The following is a 10719-nucleotide window of genomic DNA, read 5'->3' as shown; positions in this document are numbered from 1 at the left end:
TATCTTTAACCCGCTCATATACCTCTTTTCCGCTCAGTGGTTTACGAGCTACTTCTTTCTCCACTTTTCCATTGAATGGTAACTTCTTTTTCCTATAAGGGTGAAAGCGATTGAGTGACCTTCTATTATCCAGGTACACATATTTCCCAGAATGTGTTAAATATGTTGATTTCATGTCATCATAACATATAGGGCATGCTTTATTTCCCTTCACTTTATATCCCGACAAATTACCATAAGCTGGATAGTCGTTAATGGTACAAAATAACATTGCACGCAACATGAAATTCTCATTAGCATGTGCATCGAACACGGTTACACCTTCGAACCATAACTTCTTAAGATCATCAATTAGTGGAGCAAGGTAAATATCTATGTCATTCCCTGGTTGCTTACGCCCAGATATTAGAAGTGACAGCATAATGTACTTCCGCTTCATGGTTAACCAAGGAGGCAAATTATAAATCACCAATAGAACTGGCCATGTGCTATATAAGTTGCTCAAACTACCAAATGGGTTCATCCCATCCGTGCTAAGCCTAAGTCTCAAATTTCTCAAATTTTTTAGTATAATAATTTGACTTTGGGATTTGGTTTCCTTTGAGGAACATGTCTTGCAAAGCTTCCAACAACTCGGTGAAGCTTTTGTCACTCCAACCATGTTTTGCTTTAATGTTAAAAAATGTTAGCACCGCATACAACTTAGTATACTTAATACATCTAGGATATAACGGAGTTTCAGATGCCTGCATCAAACTCTCAAATACATCAGGTCGGTTACTCATTTCATCTTCAAGCCCATTTAACATCTCATTTAACCGATCATCATCATCGTCCACATTTTCATCGTCAATAGTAACTCTAGTGTCCTCATCAGATACATCAATACTAGGACTAGGTTCCTTCTCTAAGTGGTTTTCTATGTCTACAAGGTGTTCAATTTCTTCATGTTGCTCAGTCATTTGATCATTTATGCTACTATCTTCCCTATATACTCCTTCTTCACCATGCCATATCCAAATGTGATAATCTTGTCTAAACCCACGACAAACATGTTCCCTTAACACACTTATGCTAGGAATGGTTTCCACATTGGAGAAATCAACACAAGGGCAAAAAAACTCATCATCACCCATACTTTTGGCATAATTAAATGCACTTCTACAAAAATCTTCTACCCCTTTCCTAAACTCCATTGAACTACGCTTCCCATACATCAAACTCCGATCCATCTCAATCGTAACTAACTAAAGTAACGTGGTCTGCAGAATGATATAAACACATAAAATGCTACATACTCGTAATATATGGAAGAAAGTTCCCTAAAACACACATGAATTAAACATAAGCGTACAACATCTAGTACTAAAAGATCCAAGCCTAAAACACTGAGCCTAAAGAACAAAAATTTCAACTGTAGAAACCAGTAGACGATTTGCGACAGATACCATCTTACCTTTTACACTTCTTTTAACTCTGTAATCGATAAAACATGTCGAATTTAGCATATGCCTAACCAATCTCTGCAATTTTACATATTTACTACTTTTACGCATAACCCTAAATGATTCTAATTGAAAACAAAGAATTGAGAAACAGAGGATTCAAAATTTTAATTAACAAAACCCTTATAGTACCCATAAGCCTAATTGAACTTTCATATAAATAACCCTAAAATTTTACATACACATAACCATATGTCATATATATAACAAGTTTTTTCTGAATTATGACGTTAGCCTAACTAATACAATAAAAACAGTTGATTAAATTGCCACAAATTAACGAGTTCATAAGTAATCCTAATCGACAATAATCTAAAGAAAAAACCCAGTATAATTAAAAGAAAAAACACTTACAAAGTGGAAGCTTTCTATTGAATTGGGCGTAGTGGTTACTGGCGAAGTAGTTGTCGGAGATTTTGGTTGTCGGCGATTGTAGTTTCTAGCGATTGTGTTTGTGTGTTTGTGTTTTGTCTGAGATTGTGTTTGTGCAGAATGTTTAAGATAAAGGATAGGGTAGAGTGTTCACACTATGTAATATTTATTTGGAATATATTATTAAAACCATTTGCAGTGTTAAACCAGAAAACGGCTCTTATAATTTATTTGAGGCATTAAGCAAAAATACGCCTCAAATGGTTTCTCTGTCTTTATAAAAATAATATTAATTTGCATCTATTAGACAATAACGCCTCAAATCTATAGTCGCAAATTAACTCTTTTGTACTAGTGGGATAAGCAAGGGTTTGGTTTGGGGAGGTTTGATGCGTGCGTTTTATATGCTTTTATTCCATCTTTTTACACGCATTTCTATGCATTTCATATGCTATTTCATTGCTATATTCCCTGCGTTTTCTACTTTGGGTACATGTTAGAGATTTGAGAGGTTATTCGCCCAAATGTGCAAATATATGCCAAATCCTATCAACAAATGTGAGATGAGATCCCGTTCCTAGTCTTAATATAAAAGAGCTCGTAAATCATTCTTTTGGAGATCGTAGTGAAGTAAGGAAACTTATTGAGCAAAAGAAAAGCTTCACATTACTAGTGCCTATTTGAAGAGCCGTAACTCGAGTTATAAAAATGATAATGAAGTGATTCAAACTGGTGATGAAAGCTTGTCCTGTAGCTTTCCAACGCCACCAAAAACGCTGTGTTTGCCCAAGTAACGAAGATATGGCGGCCGTTTGAAGTTCAGTGCTGTGGACATGGCCCACCTGCGAGCCCACTTCGATCTGTGGACACGCAGCGGTCTTTTGAAAGCCACGCTCGGCGGCGTAAAAATGCTTTCGACCAGATCGTTTTAGATCGGTCGGTTTCGTCTCGGTAAGGGTCTCGAAACGATTAGAGATGTTCGGAGTCGCCACCAAGCATTTGTGGGATGCTTGGAACCCGTTCGAAATCCACTTTATACCTCGGTAAAATCGAAGCACAAAGCAGCGTTTGACATAGGTACTAAATATAAGGAAATCGTCCCTCTTTAGCATCCTATCTATAGAATGACTCTCGTACGCCCTGGATAAGGTCGTCCACTATCCAAAGTTTCTGAGTAAGAGGTGAAAGTACGTATTAGGAAGCCCTTTAATCATACACCCAATACCGCCCGCGGTAGCGGCCTCTACTGATCGATCTTGGTTCGTTGAATGCAAAAGTTGATAAAATGGTTTAAATGCATGAATGCGCATCCAATAATTTAAACCTAACACGTGAGAGCTTTCTAAGTCGGTTGATTTAATCCAAGTATCAAGTATAAGATGTCGGGTTAGATTAACGATTGATTTGCATACAAGACGGAAGTTAAATATCCATTTACTGTATTAGGTTTAGGGTGCATAACGTGATCCATTCGTCTTAGTAAGGCATTTTGCAAATATGATTTCGGAACGAACGAATAGTCGTCTGATCCATCCTATATCCGGGCTTACCGGAGTCAGGATCATCCTAGACGAATGCTGGAAAGGGAACAGGCCCTGTACCAGACGGCTACAAGAGGCGCGAGCCAGCCGGCGGTGTAAAGGGGCCTCCCTTGGTTCTGAGAATGAGAAAGAAAAGGCATGCTTGAGGCGCGGGTCAGCCTACGGTTGTATGTCGTGTTCTGACCTTTTGAAAAACGTTATAAAACGTGTTGAGAAATGGGTATTTGAAACCGATTTGGTTTGAAAGGGTCGTTTAGACCGCATTTGTTGATTTGAAGAACTAGACTCGAATAATCATCATTATTTTGATAATTTCGGTGTCGGGTTCGACTTGACAAGCTTGACATGAATAGTTTTGAAAATGATTATGAACTAATTGTGTTAAGTTCATTTGACTATAATTAGTCGATACACATCATCGTACCCGGGTTAAAATCCGGCATGGTATGTAGAACCAAGGATGACTTTGTGTTGGTGACTAATATATTTGTTTCGAAAATGTAAAGAAATCATGAAAGGCTTTAAAATACCTCCCAAAATGTAAAGAAATGAAATAAAAGGTTTTAAATGCCTTTTAAATGTCATTAACCAAATATTGTCACCGAAACACGGATTTAACCGCCATGGTATGAGGAACCAAGGGTGAAAAATGTTTTATGGTTAAAACAAATGAAATAAAATAAAAAGGGTTTGAAAATATTTGAAATGGTAAAAACCGATTACAAATACGAAAACGAATTAAAGGGGAAACACGAGAACAAACACGGTTGATCTCTGACCTGAACACCCCATTTAGGCGCGGGCAAGCCGGCGAACCAAGGGGCTTCTGTGTCAGGCCAAAAATAAGTTTTGACTCGTTTATCCCATGTTTCGGTTCATGTTATGCACGTTTTAGCATGTTATAGTCATGAAACAAATGAAAACATGATAAAATAGGATTTTTACACCCTCATACTTACATGTTTCGTTATGGCGAGTGATCGACGTAAGTGTAACCACTCATTTGGTGGGAAAAAACTTGGTTTAAAACCGTTTTGGTAAGTAAAAAGAGTGTTTTAAGATTAATGACGGTGTAGTGGTCGAAGTGGTCGGTCAAGTGATTTAATGCACGATGACGGTACCAAACAATGTGTAAGGCTTGTATTTATGATCGGTTGGTCGTAAATACGCGTCGGATTGTGACTTAAGAAGTCGAGTCGAGAATTTTAAGGGAGAAAAGAGGGGGCGGACACTCGCGTAAGTCTCAAATGAGGGGCATTTGAGGGGTATTTTTAGGGAAATGAGTGGTTGTGTGAGTTTTGAGCGACGGGGCCACCTCGGCTGCTCAAAGAGGCGCGAGCCACGTCGCGGGTCTTCGAGGTGAGTTGTCGCTTTCACATAAACGCAATCATGATTTGTTCTATCATAGGTTTTGTAGTCATATGTTTGGTACTTGACCAAACATAAATCCGGGAAAACTTAAGGTAGAAGGTTTGAAATGTTTTGTTTTTGGTGGTTGACTCGGTTTGACTCGTTGTTGGAATCGGGATTTGAATTTTTGAGTCGGTTTTTGGTCCGGTGTCGGTTTTGACTCTAGTTAGTGTCATTGCGACCCCGTCTTCGTGCATCAAACACTCCAGGTATTTTTGAAATGTTTTATTTTCGAAATCGTTTTAAGTTTTCTGACGTAAATTTGTACACAAACTGTCGATCAAACGCCGCGATCCCAAAACATGTTATAGTCCGATAATAATTGGGTGTTTGTTGGAGTCTCAGTAGATACTGGGTATCTATAGAGCCCCCACTTTGACCGAGGCTTGGACATGGCGAAAGTCAAAGTGTAGCCCCCAGGTTAATCGAAGATTACAACCTTGGGACCCAAGCGACGTCGAGGCGGCTCGAAAGGATTCGGGCCAAAGACCTGCCGTCGAGAAGGGCGATGCCAAGGCGACTCGAGGGTACGAGCCAAGGACTTGTCGTCGGGAACATTTTAGAGTCTGTCGACTATCCGTGCGAGTCGTTTAAAGTCCGTTAGACTACGTATGAAGGCTCGCCAGCCATAAGAAGGAGTCATACCTGAGGCATCTTCGGATATGTCCTTGCGTGTTTGCGAACAAAGGCTCGCCAGCTGTGACAAGGAGTTGTACCCGAGGCATCTTCAGGATATGTCCTTGGGTGTATGCGGATAAAGGCTCGCCAGCCATGGCGCGTAGTAAGGGTCGCCAGCCATGGCGCGTAGTAAGCCTCGCCATCCATGGTGAGTAGTAAGGCTCGCCAGCCATGGTGCGTAGTAAGGCTCGCCAGCCATGAGGGGTCGGTTAACGGACCGTGAGAATAGCCGCGTCAAATGGGCTTATTTTGAAATTAGCGAACTCGTGATTCCGCCGTGGAAATAGTGAATTTTGAATTTCACTATTACTGTTTTTTGAAATGAGCGGGTTCCGCGAGGAAGCCCCCTGTTGGTATTTGAAGGAATAGCGAATTTGAACTTCCACTACTCGTTTGTTTGAATTTGAAGTGGCGGTTTTGACCACTGTTTGTTTGAATTTTGAAGGAAATAGCAACTTTTAAATTTTGCTATCACGTTTGGGGTGACGGTTTATCTGCAGCCGTTGACATATGATGGAAATAGTGAATTTGGACTCTTCACTATTATTTGAAGTGACGATTGATGTGCCGCCGTTGACATTTGATGAAATAGTGAATTTGAAATCTTCACTATTGATTGAAGTGACGGTTTATGTGCCGCCGTTGACATTTGATGAAATAGTGAATTTGGAATCTTCACTATTGATTGAAGTGACGGTTTATGTGCCGCCGTTGACATTTGATGAAATAGTGAATTTGGAATCTTCACTATTAATTGAAGTGATGGTTTATGTGCCGCCGTTGACATTTGATGAAATAGTGAATTTGGAATCTTCACTATTATTTGAAGTGACGGTTTATGTGCCGCCGTTGACATTTGATGAAATAGTGAATTTCAAATCTTCACTATTGAATGAAGTGACGGTTTATGTGCCGCAGTTGACATTTGATGAAATAGTGAATTTGGAATCTTCACTATTATTTTTAAAAATTGAAGAAAATAGTGAATTTTTAATTTTCACTATTATTTTTGAAATTGGCGGTTTTGATCGCCGTTTGTTTGAAAATTTCGAAAATAGCGAAGTTAAATTTTCACTATTTGTTTTTGTTTTTGAGAAAATGACGATCTTTAATATCGTCAATGAAAATTTGAAGTTTGTTATGTGGAAATTGGGCCAAAGCCCAAAATTCGCTGAAAGAGTAAGGGACGCCTGATTGAGGCGCGAGCCACCTGGCGAACCAAAGGGGCTTCCCTTTTTCTGTAAAAAGACGCGAGGTTTGGCTGCTCGTCATTCCTCATTCATCTTCAACCTTCGACATAAAAACCCGCAAACAATCGCCATTGTTGGCCTTTTGCTAGCTTCCATTCGTGCCATCAACAATAATGTCGTCTCAAGGTATGCATTTCCTCTCGAATCCATTTGTTTTTGTTGATCTTTAACTTAATTGAATTAGGGCGAAATTTTACCCTACAAAATCGATTTGGGCGTTTTTGATTGAGCCCATTTCGAGTGAAATTGACGATTGCATTAGGTTAGAAGCCTGTTTAGGAGTATAGGGGTGCTTTTAGTTTGCATTTTGGTCCCCGTTCCCGCTCCCTATGCTCGAAAAACGTGAGTGAGGTGAGAAACCGTCTCATTTCACAATGCCAAGTTTATTTGCTTGGATAATGGGTCCCACTAGGTTGCATTGTAGTCGGGAAAGATCATTTTTTCCATTGTGGACCTTTGTTGGGTATTGTGGGCAAAATTGGAATTTTTGCCTTTTGTGACGGTCTTATGTCTGACAAAATAAGCGTCTGTTTGAGCTTGAATTGAGTTAGTTTGCCTTGAAATGGAACTTATTGGTAGTTTAGGTCGCCTTGAGGCGTGATAAAATCATGTTTGCCCTTTTTGCGGTCGTTTTTGAATTTTGGCCGGCTTGTGCTCAAATTGGCGCATGAATTGCCTTTTCGAGCCGTAGAATAATTTCCCATTGCCTTGGGAATGAACTTTTGGTTCATTGGCGGACCTTGTACGGGTCTTGAAATGCCGTTTTTTTTGTGGTGGTTTTGACTCGTCTTTTGCTTGAAAAGATGGGCGAGTCGTTTTTTGTGTGTGTTTTTTGTGAATAGTTTTTTGTTCTGTTTGGTTGGATTTGGGTGGGATTGCCCTTGTTTTGCTTCACAGGTTGTGTTTTTTTTTGGACTTTTCCATTTTATGCCGCATAATGCCAAAATTTCGGCTGACGTTCTTTGTTTTTTTTTTTTTTTTTTTTTTTTTTGTAGGGTACCACTCGGCCGCTTTGGGAGGTACCAAATCCCGTTGCCACGAAATGGGTGACTCCCGCTTATGTCAAGTGGTCACGTGCTCCGTCCTTGGAAGACAGATCCAAATTTCGTAAGGATGAGGTTGTCGACTTGAAGTACCGAGAGGTTGGCAAGGCTAACCGTGCCTTCTTTGAGGAGTATGTTGATGGAGCTACCCTCGATGTGATGAGACCACCGAAGAGGAGGAGTTCCGGCCCCAAGAATATGGTGGGCCGTGCATTGGCTCTTTTTGGGTCGAACACGGGGTCTTGTGCTAGACCGGAGGCCATCGCCGTCTTAGATTCGTTGAGGATCCGTTCCGAGGAGGAAGTCCATGCTAGGCGGGCCAACAAGAAGAACAAGGGGAAGATGTACCCCGAGGGAAAAGGCAAGGGTAGAATGGAAGAGTGAAGACCTCCATTACCCGTTTTATTATTATGTTGTATTATTGTTGTGAGTTTTTATTATGTTGTACTAGCTAGTTATTGTGTGTTTTGTGCTAGTTTTATTATGTGAGGTGTTTTAGTTGACACCTTAGCTTCGATAAGTTCTAGACTCGTCGAGATTTATTTGTTGTTGGAAATGTAATCCCTCCCATTATTAAATAAATAAGGGGATTGCCCGTGTCGAAAATTGTGAACGCTTGTTTCTTCCATCCATTTGGTGAAGGCGATTCAATTCGAATCGTCCTAAACGTTTGCACTTGGGAAAGTGGTATTTTGTGAGGAAGGGAGAAAGCCTTATTTTGTATTTTGTGGGGAAAAGGGAATGTTGTTCTCATTCCTTTTTTGATGGGGATGTTTTTTTGATTATGGGGATGGTTGTTTTTTATTGTGGGGATGGTTGTATCCTTCTTGTGTAAGAAAGGACTGCCTACGTATTCACCTGAAGAGGTGAAATCAAACCATGATCGTAGTTCGAAACATTTTGTAAAGTTTGATTGGGTTTTGTGGTTGTATCCCTCAGGCACAAGAGGGACTGCCTACGTATACACCTGAAGAGGTGAAATCAAACCATGCTCGTATTTCAGGGGTTTTTGTTTTAGTGCAAATGGATGTTGCCTTTGACAGATCAAAGGACATTCGAAACGGGCAAGGTGCCGCAACTTAGACTCGATAAAACATGTAATTTCAAATCAGAACACGTTGAGGGACTTGACTTGAAAAGGGGTTGAGGTGGTTGCTAGTTATAAAACTAGGCTTAGGTCGTTGGCTACTATGGTTCAAGGGTAGTATTTCTTGAGTTGGTCCAGGTTGGTCGGGTTTGTAAAGTCCGCCCCATCTAGGTCACTCAGTCTCACTGCGCCCCCCGAAAGTATTTTCTTGACCAGGTATGGCCCGGCCCAGTTGGGTTTGAATTTTCCCCTCGGATCGACGGGTAATGGTGCTCGAACTGACTTGAGGACCAAGTCGCCCTCCTGGATGTTCCTGGGTTTAACCTTCTTGTTGAATGCCCGTTGTATACGTCGTTGGTATAGCTGGACGTTGTGCAAGGCGTTGAGTCGCCGTTCGTCTAGAAGAGTGAGTTGCTCGTACCTTTGACGGGTCCATTCCGCCTCAGGGACTTGACTCTCCAGTAGGATGCGTAGGAAGGGACCTCTAACTCTACCGGTTGAACCGCCTCCATACCGTATGCTAGGTAGAAGGGTGTGGCGCCTGTCGGTGTTCGAATGGAGGTTCGGTATCCCCAGAGTGCGAATGGGAGTTTGCTCGGCCAATCGCGGTAATTGTCATGCATTTTCTTGATAATGGTGACAAGAGTTTTGTTCGCTGCCTCTACTACTCCGTTGGTTTGGGGACGGTAGGGGGATGATCGATGTCGTTTGATCTTGTATTTGTCTAGCAAGGCCTCAGTTTCCGCCCGGAAGTGAGAGCTTTGATCGCTGATGATCTTATGGGGTACCCCATATCTGCAGATGATGTTGTTCTGGATGAACTTGGCCACTTGTTTGGCGGTCAAGACTGCATATGACTGTGCTTCCACCATTTTGGTGAAGTAGTCGATGGCGACGAGGACGAAGCAATGCCCCTTGGTGCCTACCGGGTTCACTATCCCGATGATGTCGATGCCCCAGGTTGAGAATGAGGGGTAATATCCGTATAAAACCCTTAAATTTTAGGACTATAATGCAAAATTTAACATGTGATTATTGTCATAAAACAAAAATACAAGAGAGAAACGATAAAGCATAAGAATTAACCTCGGGTCCTTTAAAATGCGGCCTAAGATAGAAATCAACGTAGATTTCCTCCTAATCGTTGCACCCAAGACCGTCTGAGACTATGCCCCTTGTGCTAGAAATGCTCTCTAATTGCCTTGCAATATTGAGAGAGCTTTTGTGAATTTTCTTGATGTGAGATCTAGGATTTTCAGAGGAAAAATGCTCTCAAAACCCTAATGTTTTGAAAAAATGAATGATTAGCTTACAAAAGGAGAGAAAGCTCTCCTTTTGTTCTCTTGGTTCGGCCAAACCGAGTACCCCATGGGGAAGTGGGCTTTCACTTCCTCTTTATTTTAACTCGTGGTTCGACTCGAAAATGCTAAATGTATATGACGCGATTTTATTATAAATCGTCATCGGTTATCGGTTATTAAAATATCGTCTAGTAACATGAATTAGTCGATATAATAATACATGTCCGATAATGACAATATTGTATAATTAATTTATTCAATATACATTAATCAAATATAATCGTTTATATTTAATTTACGAATTAAATGCTTAATTCGCCTTAGCCATTATTATTTAATCTGTATTAAATAAAATATCTCAACATCGCGTTTGACTAATTATTAGTCAATAACTCCGACTAACTGCTTAGTCATATTTGGCATCAACATGACTGTATTTTCATACCGTCACATCTCTCAAACGTATCCTATAGGTGTGACTTTTAGGGACCAGTTGATCACCGCCATCTGTATGACAATAACGTCAAACTTA

This window comes from Silene latifolia, chromosome Y (assembly GCF_048544455.1).
Source record: "Silene latifolia isolate original U9 population chromosome Y, ASM4854445v1, whole genome shotgun sequence".
In the NCBI taxonomy this organism is placed as follows: Eukaryota; Viridiplantae; Streptophyta; class Magnoliopsida; order Caryophyllales; family Caryophyllaceae; genus Silene; species Silene latifolia.
The sequence above is the reverse complement of the archived record's forward strand: the minus strand, read 5'-3'. Positions refer to the sequence as shown.